Below are 16,412 nucleotides of genomic sequence, written 5' to 3' on the forward strand. Positions count from 1 at the left end.
AGGACAAATTGATTGAAAATCTTGATTTTGAAAGATTTGGGTTAAATTCAAGTGTTTTTGAAAAACTTTTCGTGTCATACTTATGCATTTTTTTTTTTAAAACAATGTGCTTGGAGGAGTTTCTGCATTAAAATGCTTTGTTTTTCATAAATGTGATTTTTCCAAACTTTCGATCGATCGAACTTGTTTTTTGATCAATCGAAATTGCGATTAAAATTTTTGGTTTGAGTCTGCCTGACTCGATTGATGTTCGATCGATTCTCGATCGATCGAAACTGAAAAAAAATTTTCAGCTATGTTTTTGACCAAATTTTTTTTCATGCATCATTTGTGTTTAGGATTCACATGCATTGCATTGATTTTGTATCCATCTTGCAGTTTTGCAGTCATATCTCTCATTGTTTTCATACATGCATACACTTTGCTAAATTGGGTGCTCAACTTGATTTAAAAATTGATTGATTAATTTTTGAGTTTTGTACATTCTAGTATATGCTATTTCTTATGTGTGAACTGCAGAAATTTTTTTCTTAAAAGATATGATGGATAATTATTGTGCAAATATTTTCTTTACTCATGCAACTATTTATGGGTCACATAGTGCCATGTTTCCATTTTATCGAAAGAGAGAATATTTTTTTCTTCACGTGTATCCTCAACTTAGTTTTTTTTTTTTTTTAAAATACTTGGTTTGTGTCTTTTTATTTATCCCCACTCCTTTTATTTTTCCGCAAAACTGTTTTTTCCCAAAACTTATTTTGTTTTTCCTATTTTTATAGGGGGAGAAATTTTTTTTAACCTTTCTGGTTCTTAGGAGGAGTTGTTGCTCTTCTTAGGGGGAGTTGTCTTTATTTTCTCTTACTCTGTTGCGTATATTTTCTGTCTACCTTCTGATTAGGTAGTCTTTGTCAATACGTGACAAAAAGGGGGAGACATAGATGACTTGTTTGTTTTGTTTAGGGGGAGAATATAAAAATTTTTTGATGTATCTAACTTAGGAGAAGAGTTAGAATTTATTTTGATTTATATGTTTCTTGTTTCACTTCTTATTGATTTATACTTATGGGTTCTTCATTGGTATATGTCTTTATTTTGTGTTATGTGAAATTAAGAATTTATTTTTGTTTACTTGTATTTTCCACACATGCGTTTATGCATTTTGTTTAGTGTTTCAGGAAATATACAGGTTGATTCAATTGAGCTGCTGTCTATACTTGCAACTGATGGATAGTAGTTAGGATTGAATTTGTGTTATGAGCAGTATTTTTGTAAAGGGCTTTTACTTTTAAATTTTGAGTTTTTAATTTGTGTTTTGTTATGGATTTCCAAAAGGGGAGTTTGTTAGATTCTAAAGATTTAGGAATTTATGTATTTAGAACTCTAATGTGTATTGTTGGCAAACCATGATCAAAACAGGTTGTTAGTCTTGTTTAGACTTGCTCAAAGTGTGGGCATTTTATATAAAGTTGGAATCGAGTGGCTGCAGAAGTATTAGTGACTTTCGGCCTAGCTCGATCGATCGAAAATTAGACTCGATCGATCGAATCTCGGGCAGAATATTTTTTCTGCAGAATTTCCAACTCAGCCTAAGCCCATTAAGGGTTAGGTTTTCAGATCTACTTCTCCCACTATATAAAGGAAATCCTAAGCCACATTTTTTAAAGCTTTAAGAGAGAGAGAAGAGAGTGCCTCTTTTGTATCTAGGGTTTTGTACCCAAACCTCTCTAAGCCTTTGTTGCTCACATTTGTGGTTTATGTGAATCTTTTGTGAGATCTAGAGGAGTTTTCCTTCACATAAACTTAGGGTTTTCAAGGTAGAGATATTATCTACATCTTAATGATCAACAAGGTTGCTGCTATTGGAGCTTAAAGAAAAACAAGCGGGGGTGCTTGTATCTTGATTGGAGAATCCAAGAAAGAAGGAGTCCATGGATTCGGAGCTTGCACGTGGTCGTATCAATAAGTTTTACTGGTGGGTAGCATTAGGAAGTCAAGCGGGGAGCTTGTAAGTCCTTTTGTGTGTTTTCAAGATAGTGGATTCAGGTTTACCTTGAGAATAGTTAGGTCAAATCCTCCATAGGTTTTTACCGTATGGTTTCCTGGGTCATCATATCATTGTGTTCTTTATATTTCCGTTGCTTTGCATGATATGATAAATTTGTGTTAACCTAGATTTTTTTTAATTTTGACTAAGTAATCACTTGGCTAATTAACTAGGTTAATCTAATTGTGTTTTAAGGGGTCTAAATTTCTATCAGATACCTATCTTACCATTTCATTTAGGGAGGAGAACTTGAGGCAGTTGATGGGATGACACCTTTAGATGTAGTTGTCCGGATTTTGAACAATCAACTAAGTTCTTTAATGTGGATTGATGAGAAGGTTAGTATCCTATGTTGTATTATCTCATGGTAGTAGCTGCATTGGTAGTTTTGATTGGTAATTATTGTGTGTAGAAATGAAAAAAAGATTGCTGAAGAGTTGCTTATCCTTGTTTCCTATTATTGCTGCAAGTGTTTATGGTTTCCATTACCTTGTTCCACGAGCTTGTAATGTTGGAAGATTTGTCTATCGTTCACAATACCTTGGGCTTTAGCTCAAGTTGTAAGTGGGATGGGGGTTGGTAGGTCTTAATATCAAATCCTGCTAAAGAAACAAGGAGATCAATTGTTGACAAATCTCAATACTTGTTAAGGCTTTCATGAAATGTAGATTAGCCCTTTTATAAAATTTAGTTATTTACATGTTAGTGTTTTGGAATTTTTTTGAAAAGGTTGAGATATACGTACTAATTTTTTCACATATAACCCCCTTTCTTCCAAAACGACCTTGCAAGCTGCAACATTTTTTTTTCTTTGTTGTGTATCTAGCTCATGTTGTGGGAAACATATAATTTTCCACAATGCATTTATAGTAGTACTCTAGCAATTCTTTGTGCTAGGCATTACCATTCTGCTTTAAATATTACATTTCACATGAACATTTTATAAACGCCAGCATAAAGTGATGGGAAAGTAAGAAAAATCTGGATTGCTGGATACATCCATTTTTCAAAAGCATTTATAATTACTTTCTATGGAATATATTGCAAGTGCACTGACCGTCTTCAATGCCTTCAGGCCAAAGAATTTTCTTATTGTATTCAGAAGATTCCTAGCCAAGCTTCTGCTGCAGATCACGAACTGATGGGTCCAAAGTTTTGGAAGTCCTGATATCTGGAATTGTAAACTACCTCAAAAAACAAATTTCCCAAAATCAGCCTGTACTAAGTCAGGATTAGTAAATGAATGCAGAGGAAAAGGTTTTGTTATACCTGTGTTTTTTAGGCATTAAATGCATTTGTAGGAATAGATATTCTCTTTAATAGCATTTTAAGAATCTCTAGCAGTGAAATTAGGTTGTAAATGGTGATTGTAGCCATCTGATAAATATGCTCTTGATCAAATCCACAGGTGAAAGATGTGATTACGCTAGCATCCATCCTTAAGTGGCTGGGTGCCATGGGCTCATGTGGTGGTTTTTTTCTTTTGACTTACGTTATATTAATTTGCTTGAAATCTTCAAGCTGAATAGATTTTAGGTCTATTGAGCTACACAATGGGACTTACCTTAATGGTTAGATGTGTACATAGAGGGCTTCTAATTTAGAGGTTTGATGGGCATCACAAGACAATGGTTCTCCGAAAGTGAATGAACAGTAGGATTAGGAAATGGTTCATAAGTAGGTTTAGAGAATGGGAATGTATTTGTGTAAATATTGATAAATAGAAAGGAAAACAAGTTTGTGAGCTAAACATCCTTGAAAATAAACGTGTTCTAAAACATCTTGTCATGCCTATTTTGGGTACACGTTGAGGTTCAATTGGAATATATTTTATTGTTGTTGGTAGGTGTCTCACAAGTTTGAAAATAAATGCCCCATCAGATAATCTATCCGAAAAATGGGTCATGGTTAACACAAAAATGAAAAAGAGCTCCGAAAGTGCATAGAATTTACCTCTCCATGGGGAAATTATTAGCCACAACGGAGGACTACGTGGATGTGCCGACATGGTCCTCCTAGCCAATGGTGATCTGCCATTTGGAGAAATAGCTAATGTCAGCTTTAACCACACAATAAACTTAAACGTGACTCTAGTTTGGATTAATCTAACTAGCTTACCTCTTAAAACCAAAACCAAAGTAAGCCACCCGCCACTTTAACCCATACCACCAAAGCAAACCAAACCCACACGTGTATTTTGTTATAATATGAACGCTCGAAAATGTGTTGAAAACACAAGAGCAATTTAGACCCCCCAATTAAAATTGTGGCTCGATAGATTTTATACTAACTTAATACTAAGTGCGAAATAGCGTAAATGCAAGCGGATGAAAAAATAAGCTACTTTAATCCATAAACTAAGCAACACAACAATATAATGGAATATAAAAGAGTAGGGAAGAAGGATGCAAACACAGAAAACACCGAGATGTGTTTTCGAAGAGGAAACCGAAGAACTTAGTGAAAAATCTCTCCGCCGCCCTCCAAGCGAAAATCGATCCACTAGACAATCAGTTGGGATATGTAGGTTAGCAAGAGACCCTCCAAGCCTAATCTACCCAATGTACCTAAGCCCTCCAAGCTTCTACTCCAACAAGGCTTTTCGGAACCGTGTCTTGTCTAGCTCTCCGGATCCCGTAACAAGCTCCATGTTGCATCTGCCATCCTTGGCTTCTTCTAATGCTTCCCAGTAGCACCAAAACGTTACTCAACACTCTCAAAGGGTGTGGTAAGTGTTTGGGCTATCAACCTCTCAAAGGTATGGAAAATGGAGAGGGAAGGGTTGAGGAGATACCACAAGCAAGTATATAGAGAAAGGTAGGGATGACAATCTCTAATTCTCAATGTGTTTGGCTAGAGTTTTTCTCTCTGTAGCATTCCTTAACATTTGTGGGTAATGAGGGTATATATAGGATAGGCACAGAAAGTTTGAGTCATTCAGTACAGGCTGGCAGAACAGATTGCCTCGCGGGTGTCTCGCGAGAAGGCCTTACCCGTGAGATACTCGCGAGACACAGCTGTCTCCACCTGGCTTGACTCTTCGCATTCTAGCATGTGCAGGGCACATGATTAACTTTGCGGGAAGTTAGGTCACGACATACCCGTGAGAATTCTTCAGCCTTCAAATGCTTGAGTCTTCACACTCTCTCTTTATCACACAACCCTTACAACAAATCTCACAATAGATACAGGGTATAAACAATTGATAACAATTACAATCAAATTTGGCACGGAATAAAAGCCAACAAAATACATAGTTGTAAATAACAACTTTACATAATAGAATAGTTCCATTCCCTCCTTTAATTGGGTTTTCCGCTAATAACAATTCCCCCTTTTGAAACCAAATTATTTTTTCAGAAATTAGTAAATTTTTCAATCTTCTTGCAATACAAATCCTTCTCAATGTCATCTTTTTTATTTTGATAGTCTTGAAGTAAGTTTCACAAATCTAGTTCATAATCATCAAATATCATCTCCCTAATTTTGCATTGCCGAATTGTTTGAGGTGGTTGTCCAAACACCACCATTGCAGCTAACCATGACTGATCAAGTTATTTATCAAAAACTCATTTCACTCTTCAATGTATATTTTTCTTGCTCTATTTTCATTCTATCTAGTTTATTAATTGGTGTCTTCTATGTATTTGATAAAATTCCAATATGAGATAATACTAAAAAAAAAAATTATGTGTTGTTTTCTTCCTATCTAGTTTATAGATGTAAAGAGGATAACTTTTTTTTAAGTTTATGATGTATCTTTGTGTTAAAACTCATTCCCTCTCCCTTGAATGTGTGTATGTTTGTGGTGTTTCCTTTAACCATTTAATAAAAGTAAAAAATGTGAAAAGTAAAAAAATGAACTATTTTTTATGGGTTAATAGTTTATACACACACCATTCTCATCACTCCTGTTTTTTTAATATGCTTTTGATTTAAGTTCCTGTAGAAACATGTTTTGTGGTGTTTTATAATCACAGTGGTGTTTTTTAATCATAAATATTAGAGTCAATGATGAAGACCTTTAGGTTATTGAAAATTTGCTTGGACTGGTTGTACACAATAAGGATGAAGCATATAAATTGTACAATGATTATGCCATACAAATTGGGTTTAATGTTCGAGAAGAAAAACTCACATATTCAAAGGATGGTATAAGACAACGAGAGTATGTGTGTTCAAAAGAAGGATTTCCTCGAGATAGTGACCATTTGGATGATAAGAAGTTCAAATAATTACAAATTAGGACTGGTTGTGAAACTAGTATCCGGTTTACAATGAAAGATGGTGAGTGGAAGGTTACTCACTTCAATTCTAATCATAATCATGAGCTTGCAAAACCAGAATAAAGACCGTTTCTAAGGTCGAATCAAAAAATAACTAATGCTTAGTTAGGTGTAATAAAAACTTTCAAGAAAGCTTGTATAAGAACAATAAGCGCATATTCCTGTTTAGTTGAGGAAGCTAGAGGGTTTGAAAATGTTGGATTTATAAAACAAGATTGCTAGGGATGATGAAAATCGAATGACAAATCTTTTTTGGATAGATGGTAGATCAAGGATTGATTATAACTCTTTTGGGGATGTAATATGTTTTGACACTACATATCGAACTAACAAGTATAATATGATATGTGCTTGATTTGTAGGTGTCAACCATCATTGGAAGAATGTGTTTTTTGGTTGTGCTTTTTTATGGGATGAAACAACTGTTTCTTTACTTGGTTGTTTGAAACATTCTTGGAATCAGTGGGAAATCAAATACCAAAGACAATTTTTACTGACCAATGTCAGGCAATGAAAAATGCCATAAGAACTATGCTTCCCAATACATGTAATCGCCTATGCTTATGGCATATCTCAAAAAATACTGCAAAAAATTTACCAAGGCGTTATGAGATTCCTGAATTTAAGAGTAGAAATTCTCTATAATTGAGAGGTAGAAACAGAGTTTGAGTCTTGTTGGAATGCATTGCTTAGAGATTACAATTTGTTGGGCAATAAGTGGCTTAATTCTTTATATGAAAATCGTGAAAGATGGTGTTTAGTTTTAGCCATAACATTTTCTCTATCAAAATGAAAGCTTTGTCAAGGAGTAAGAGTGTTAATAATATCTTTCAACATATGGCATGTAGAACAATGAGCTAAGAGAATTTGTGCTCAAATATGAGAAAGCTTCAAAAAAATATTAGCATGGAAGAGTTAGAAGAATATTTTCATTGCAAACAAGGTCTGTCTTCGCAAATAGTTAAGAATTGTGGAATTTTGCAACATGCATTATCTATTTATACACGTACAATATTCAAAAGATGTGAGTTAGAATTTTCTTCTACCTTGGGGGTCACACGCCAAGAAGTTAATTCTGATGGTGTCTTTTTCCTATGAAGTTATTGAAGAGGGTGGTTGGAGGGTTTGTGTTGTCCACTTTAACTCCTCAAACAATGTTGTAACATGCATCTGTAAAAGTTTTGAAACATTGGGATTACTATGTTCACTTGCTTTGCAAATATTTAATGTGAAAAATGTAATAGAGCTACCTATTCAATTTATTTCGAAAAGATGCAAAAAAAGATAGTTTTATATGTGATTATGGCATATCAGTAGATGCAAAGGATGAGTTGTCAGTGACTTCACGTTGTAATGAAATAATGTGCTCAGTTTATGAATTTTTCACAAAAAGTGCAGCGACAACTCGACATACTGAAATGTGCAAAAGAAAAGTTAGGGAGATGATTGAGTTAGTTGAAAAAGATATGGCGGTGGGAAGAGATGGTGATGAGAAAGAAAATAGTTTTGTTGCTAATAATGTCATTGATGATGCTAAGAAGAAAAATTGCTCCCTCAATAATTTGCCAATATTAAATCTCCCATGTGTGCGACTAAAAGGAATCACAAATGCAAAATCAAAAGCAATTTGGAGAAGCATAAAAGGAAGGCATTAAAAGATGTTACAAGATCAACAAGATCAAGTAAATATTTTTCTTTCTAAATTTTAAATAAAAAAATGCTACTAGTATGATTTAAATATTTATTTGTTGTGAATTATTCCTATTATTTCCTCTCTCTTTTTTCTTTTTTCTTTTTTTCCTTTTTTTAGAACAATTGTCCACAGGAGGACTTTCAGCAAGCTCAGGCCTTGCACCCAAAGGTATTAGTTCTTTTCTAAATGCACTATAAGCAGCACATAAGTTCTATGAAAATAAAAATATTAATCTAGCACTATTTGTATTATCAATTCAGTTTTAATACCAAGGATTCTTTTTCAGAACAATTGATAGATAAAAGACCTTCACAAAGCTCAAACTATTCACCATAAAGTATAATACATTGACAACCAATGCACCCATTTAGTGTACCCATGAATGAAAACTATAATAATCAAGTATGTTCTATGCCCCTTGCATCCTTTATCTATTTATATATATATATATATATATATATTTTTTTTTTTAAATTGATCATACATTTTGTACATGCAAGTTAGACTATCAAGCTTGTAAGGAAAATAAGCTATGGGTCTAACAATACATTTAAGTGCAAAGCTCATGAACAATAAAAATGGGAACTTTAACACTTTAGCATCTAAAGAAATGTAAAGGCAAAACAAGGAAAGTAAAGAAGCATGTAACATATGTGGAAAACCCTCAATGCGGAATGAAAAACCATGGTTGAGTGAAGGACAGAATATCCTTCACTCCTTAAAACTTTCTATTATATGAAAGTTAGGTTTTTACATATGGTGATGTTCTTCCCAAAGAAAGCTTCCTTTTTCCTCACTTTCCTGTTCAGACTTCTACCTTTCTCTCTATCTTTCTTGCCTCTTGCTATAATTGTTAACTGTTAGGTTCTAAATGTTTAGAACAATTGGCAAATCGTGAATACAAACTTGTCTAGATATAGATCTTAGAGTCTATAGGTTTTATTAGACAATGTTCAAGGTGATTCAAGTCAAGATTCAAGAACATACAAGCTGCAGGAAGAAGACTTCATATTCTGCCTAGTTCGATCGATCAAAGAACAGGCTTGATTGATTGAAAATCATATCTACAGAATTTTAAGTCGGCCCAAACAGTAGCTTAAGCCCATTAAGGATTAGGGTTTCAGATCTACTTCTCCCATTATATAAAGGAAACCCTAAGCCACATTTTTGGGACTTTTGCAGAGAGAGATTAGAGTGCCTCTTGTGCCTCCTTTTATTTTTAGGGTTTTGTACCCAAACCTCTCTAAGTCTTTGTTGCTCATACATTGCGGTTTGTGTGAATCTCTTGTGAGATCATTGATGAGCTTTCCTTCACATAAACTTAGGGTTTTCAAGTTAGAGATTATCTACATCTTGATGATCAACAAGGTTGCTACCATTGAAGCTTAAAGAATATCAAGCGTGGGTGCTTGTTCCTGATTGAAGAATTCAAGAAAGAAGGAGTCCGTGGATTCGGAGCTTGTATGGGGTCGTGTCAGGAAGTTCTGCTGGTAGGTAGCATTAGGAAGTTGAGCGGGGAGCTTGTAAGTCCTTTTGTATGAACTTTGATTCTTTCATAGTAAATTCAGTTTTGCCTTGAGGATCGGTGGGTAAAATCCTCCCTAGGTTTTTTACCTGTTTGGTTTTTCTAGGTGATCATATCTTGTGTTATTTATTATTCCGCTGCTATATATTCTTGATATGATTGTTTGATTGTTTTAACCTAGAATTGCTTAATTTGACTAAGTACCAACTTGGCTAATTAACTAGGCTACTCAATCTGGTTATGTGTTAAGGGGTCTAAAACCGTTCATTAACCAACATGTTCCTCTTATAATATGAGGAATGTTGTTAGGTACATAAGAACAAGTGTCAAGCCCTCATTCCTCCATTTAAACCCTAATACAGCTATTGTACTATACTATGGTTAGAGGAGAGAGAAGACATGCCAATGTTAGGATAGTGGGATGAAGGGTGGCTCTGCTACACCGTGGGGGACATGTCATAGACAAGGAAAGGGACACCAGGGAGGCCAGTTATACCCACGTCCTTTGTAGTGGTCCAACACAAATTCAGCCGATGAGGGATGTTTTATTGCTTCTGACCATAAGGGGTTGCTATCATCCTTTTATGCTAGTACTGGGTGTCCATGCCAAGCGCATATTTCACTCTTCTCGAAGATGGTCACATTGTTGGCATGAGCTGAAAGTACTCTTCCTCAGCCAACGTTCTTCCCCCTTTCCTCACAGCTAGCCCATGTGTAGGGTTCGGATCCAGCCACATTAGCACTCAAGTTTGCCTTGGTTGGTGTAATGTACATTAGCCACCCTGACTATTAATTGCATTAATGCCCAATGCCATTGACAGTCACAGACTTCAATGCTCTTTGTAATCATGCTATTGAAATATGAAATTTTCAACAACAGAAAAATGGTTACTTAAAAAAATGTACAAGCAAGAATTATCAAAAAATATAAATTTTGGATTGGACCCAAAAAAATACCCTCAAAAATTAACAAAGTTAATTATAATAAAAAATAGTGCAAAGGAGGTGGGTTGTTTATGGCAGCCTAAACTTACTGCCACAATGTCACATCTTTATATTTATATGCCAAAAAAAAAGCATAATGCACAAAAGAAAAACACACAGCAAAACACAGAGTACCAAAGAAAAAAAAGAGAGACGGACAGAGAAAAATAGAGAGCAATATCAAGCAGAGAAAAGAAAAAGAGAAGAGCATACAAAGACTTGGAAAAAGTTTCAGCAATAGGTTTGTACGTGGGATTTCCCCAGTCCCTACTTCTTTAAATCGCTCTCTCCCTCTTTCTCAAAACTAAATTTTTGTTTGGTAAGACAAATAGGGCCAGGTTTCATGAGGAGCTCCTAATTCCATGTATGAAACTTGAAGTTCAAGTCCCTGACTTGTAAATCCTATTTGTGGATTACCAAATAAAAAATCTCCCAAGCTTTAGTCCAATGTTTTCTCAAGTAGAGTCCTTGACACTACCAAATCAAACATATCAATGGAGTCCTTGACTCCACCAATTTAAGTATTAGAGTCCTTGACTTTACCATGATGAAACACATCAATGGAATCCTTGATTCTACCACTACATGGAGTCTTTGACTCTACCAATTTAAAAATTGGAGTCTTTGACTCTCCACCATTTAAACAAATTAATGAAGTTCTTGACTCCACCAATTTAAAATAATATGCTTCAATGGAGTCCTTGACTCCCAATATTATTTAAATAAAGTGGGGTTTCTAATTCCTTCAAATTCCAATATGACTAATTCTTTGGTATTCCTAATTTCTTAACCAAAATTGGAGTTTCCAATTCCTAAAATAAAATGTCCACAAAATTAATATGAGGAAATGTTCCAATTCCCAATTTCTAAAACATTTTCATAAAAATAAAATTGCTTCAAAGGAGTTTCCTTTCCCTTAATTAAATTTGGGAACTTCAATCAAAATATCATTACTTGTTAAAATTCCTACAAAAAAGCAAAAGAAAGAAGGGGAATTTTGTTTGTATATTCAATTTCTCAGAAAGAGAATCCTTAGTTCAATTTTCATATATGGAGTTCCTAACTCCATATATGAAACTTGAAGTTTGAGTCCCTGACTCGCAGATCCTATTTGTGGATTACCAAATAAAAAAATCTCTCAAGCTTTAGTCCAATGTTTTCTCAAGTAGAGTTCTTGACTCTACCAAATCAAATACATCAATGGAGTCCTTGACTCCACCAATTTAAATATTAGAGTCCTTGACTTTACCATGATGAATTACATCAATGGAATCCTTGATTCTACCACTACATGGAGTCCTTGACTCTACTAATTTAAAAATTGGAGTCTTGGACTCTCCACCATTTAAACAAATTAATGAAGTTCTTGACTCCACCAATTTAAAATAATATGCTTCAATGGAGTCCTTGACTCCCAAAATTATTTTAAATAAAGTGGGGTTTCTAATTCCTTCAAATTCCAATATGGCCAATTCTTTAGTATTCCTAATTTCTTAACCAAAATTGGAGTTTCCAATTCCTAAAATAAAATGTCCACAAAATTAATTTGAGGAAATGCTCTAATTCCCAATTTCTAAAACATTTTCATAAAAATAAAATTGCTTCAAAGGAGTTTTCTTTCCCTTAATTAAATTTGGGAACTTTAATCAAAATATCATTGCTTGTTAAAATTCCTACAAAGAAGCAAAAGAAAGAAGGGGAATTTTGTTTGGATATTCAATTTCTCAAAAAGAGAATCCTTGGTTCAATTTCCATAAAAACATGGGTTCTTGACTTATCCTTGAAATTAAAATAAATTACCTCACCCAAAAAAAAAAAAAAAAATTAAATCAACACTTAATTAAATACCAAGTATTTGACTTAAATGTCCATCATTTGAAGTGGATAAAATCGTATTTGAGGATTTTAAATCTAGAACCTCAATTTAAGAACTACTATTTGGCTTGATCCCCACCAAGGATACGTAGGCAACCTAAATAAATTATTAGGTGCAACCACAAATAAATAAAAAAAATCCCCTCGAACATGAAAATAAATAAACTTATGTACAAAGGCGATGTGGTTGGAATCAAAAGGTCTTCCCTTGAAACAAGAGATTGTAATTAAGAGATACATTATTTCAAATGGGCACTACTCACATTAATAAAACTCATACGCCAAAAGGCCTATGGGTGAAATTATGTTTGATGAATTTTACTAAATAACAATTTTTGTTAAACTATTTTGTTAAACATAATATAACAATTTTTGTTAAACTATTTTGTTAAACATAATATAACAATTTTTGTTAAACATAATATGACAATTTTTGTTAAACATAATTTAGCAATTTATGTTTATACATAATTTGACAATTTTTGTTAAACATAATTTAACAACAAATTTTGTCAACACATGCCTTGTGACATTCGAAGTTGGGACATGTGGCATTCGCAGGTGTTTCTGGCTGTTTTAGTGACTCTTCATTTCCCGCACTTAGCAGATAGACATTAAGCTTCATAAATGTCGCGTCTTTTCACTTGGTCTTGGTTGGTGATTTAAAAAGTAAAGCAATCTTCCTTTTTCTTCATTCCTTTTTGCATCCACACCTCCTTTCCTTACATAGAAAAAGAGAGCCTTCATTTTCAAAAAATGGCTAGCCCTTCTTCAGCAGGTTCTAACTCCCTAGACCATGACTCAGATCTGTGCAGTATTGGCAACAATTCCCTAGTGGTTCCAAACCCCAAGGCAGTATTGGGGAAACCTAACCTAGGGAGGAGTGTGTCAGAAAAAAAAAAAAAGAAAAAAAAAAGAAAAAAAAAACAAGAAAAGAAAATGAATTTGAAAACTTTCAAATGAAATCCAGGATGAAAACTGAAGACTAATCTTACACACCTTCAAGATAGATCTCCCAAGGAAAAGGAGCAGGCGTAAAGGCTCTTGAACTAGTTCTAACTCAAGCATAGAGGCCTTTGACTACTTAAGTGTCTTTAGAACAGATGAGTCCAATTCTTCAGAAGCTTCGGACTCTAGAAAGGAGGAGGAGGAGAAGTACCTTGGCCCAGACCACCCACAAAAAGATTCTGATGAAGACATTGATGCATATGGGTGCCACTCTCCTTAAGTTTCCCGCCTCCAGACCTGCAACCTTTTTGTTTTCATGTTTTTATGTAAATAGGCCATAATAGGCCTTAGCTTTGTAAGCTATTTTATGTTTATTGTTTTGTTCTTTATTTATTTAGTTATTACTTATTGTAAAGAAAAAGGGTTGATAGGCCATAAGGGCCAAACTTAATGAAAATCCCCATTTTTTTTGAATATATGTGTGTGTGTGTGTAATATAATTTTTTTCTAAAATTTGAAGCAAGAGATATGTGTATGTTTATTCTTATGTTTTTTTTTTCCCCCAAAAATGGTTAACAAGTCAAATTGATTTGCAAAAATGAACTTCCTACATAAGAAAACAACACACAAACATAGTTAAGAAAAAGACAAGATGAAAGGTGCAAAAGGAACCTATTGGGGATGGGTCATGCTTTTTCACAACTCCCTTAATGGCGGTTCCTTAGGAACCTGTTGGTGATAGATCACACCTTTTCACAACTCCCTTAATGGCAGTTTTGTTTTGAGAACTGATTTGTCAAAGATTTTGCTGTCATCTGGCATTTCCCCTGCTAACACGTGTCAAAATTTTGAAAAGGTGGTTCACTTTCAAAAGACTCCTTTTAGAGGGAAAACTTTTGCCTAAAGTATAAAGGAGGGAAAAACTACTGCCCTCTTCCCATCACCCTCACTTTTCCTTGTCTCTTCTTTTCCGAACTCCAAACCTCAAAGTCACCACAAAAAAGATCTCATAGGTGTCAAATGTACTCTAAGATCTAGTTCTTCAAAAATCACAGAACCCTTAACTCCTAAAATCAATAGACTGCTGCTAAGGGGAAAAGAGAACCCTTCCATAGAGGAGCAATGGATCATTCCATCCTTCTTTGGAGATAACCTGTTTGATAAAAGTTTTGCTTAAGAATCTCTTCCTTGTTCTGCAAAACCTCCTTACACGGCTTGTGGAGAGCCTGATGATCTTTTGACCATGGACCTAGACTTGAAGCATGTCCCTTGACTTGGCACTTGCAAATGAGATTTTGCCCCCACCACTAGTATGGTTTTCAAATCTCATACCTCAGTTTCTAAAGGCTGGAGGAGTTGGTATTGAAGAGTGCTGACACATCCTCCTTTTATGGAGATCCTGCAGAAAGTGCATCTAGTGCACACTGTGTTGGTGCTCTCCAGGCTAGACATTAATAAAGACAGTGAAAGCCTCCTTTCCCTTTTGTGCCGATGGAATTTTACTACCCGCACTTTCTTCATAGGGTGTCAAGAAATCTCCCCTTCCCTTGAGGATGTTTATGAGATATTGAGACTTCCCTCATTTGGGGATGAAAAGGTGGCTAACATTTCCTTGTCTTCTGATGAGGCCAAAGATGTAAAGTTTCTTGAGAATGTAGTAAAGAAGACTTTGAAGAAGCAAAATCTGAAGGCGGCAAGGAAAGAGAAAGCCCCCAAAGAGGAAGTGATGGAAGACACTAGTGTTGGTGTTGATAAAGGCTTTAGGGACAACTTTTGGGGATGGATCAGATACTTCTGGAGGGAGTATGCTGATAGTGTAAATGAGAAAGCAACCACAGATTCTTTGTAAGAGGGTACAGACTTCATTGTGGGAGAAGGTAATTCTAGCTCTTACGAACTTGAAGACTTTATTGCTTTCCTACAATCTCGCCATTTATTTGAAGGATATCCCCATGAAAAGATCCTAAGTAGACATTTCCCTCTCATAGTTAAGTTGGCCAAAGGATACTCTTTCCCCCTTTTCCCTTATTTCTTAGGGACTCTATATGCCCATTTAGATCATTTCACCCTCGACCTACAACGCTCTTGGGGTCGATTCCAAGTGGAAACCTTTGTACCTGTAGCAATTTTGCAAATTTGGGTGTGGGAATGTTTTAAGAATTATGCCTCTATTCCCAAAGCTCTACGTTCCTTTAAAACTAGTCTGCCATCACCCTAGGGATTACCATGATCGTGGCATTGGAATAAGGTTTTGGTACCCTTTGATAGCTTCCTTTACAAGGTGCTAGATGACCTTACTAATTGGACAGACAGACCTTATTCCCCCCTTAAGGGTGGACTTCCATCCCTGTTTCATTCCCTGAAGACTGAAATTGTTTCCCGTTATAGAGATTCCTCTTGGACTGAGGAGGAGCTCTCTTTTGTTGCATATGCCTTTACTTGATATCTGGACTTGTACTGAGTCAAGATTAGTAAATGAATGCAGAGGAAAAGGTTTCGTTATACCTGTGTTTTTCAGGCATTAAATGCATTTGTAGCGTCTATTGATGTTTTTCCTTTGTAGGAATAGATGTTTTCTCTTTAATAACATTTTGAGAATCCTTAGCAGTGAAATTAGGTTGTAAATGGTGATTGTAGCCGTCTAATAAATATGCTCTTGATCAAATCCACAGGTGAAAGATGTAAGTACGCTAGCATCCATCCTTAAGTGGCTGGGTACCATAGGCTCGTTAGGGTGGTTTTTTTCTTTAACTTACATTATATTAATATGCTTGAAACCTTCAAGCTCAATAGATTTTAGGTCTATTGAGCTACACAATGGGACTTACCTTAATGGTTAAATGTGTACATAGAGGGCTCCTAATTTAGAGGTTTGATGGGCATGACAAGACAATAATTTTCTAAAAGTGAATGAACAGTAGGATTAGGAAATGGTTCATAAGCAGGCTTAGAAAATATGAAGGCATTTGTGTAAGTGTTGATAAATAGATAGGAAAACAAGTTTGTGAGCTAAACATCCTTGAAAATAAAAATGTTTTAAAACACCTTGCCATGCCT

Source organism: Quercus suber, unplaced genomic scaffold (assembly GCF_002906115.3).
Source record: "Quercus suber isolate HL8 unplaced genomic scaffold, Cork oak 2.0 scaffold_1113, whole genome shotgun sequence".
NCBI lineage: Eukaryota > Viridiplantae > Streptophyta > Magnoliopsida > Fagales > Fagaceae > Quercus > Quercus suber.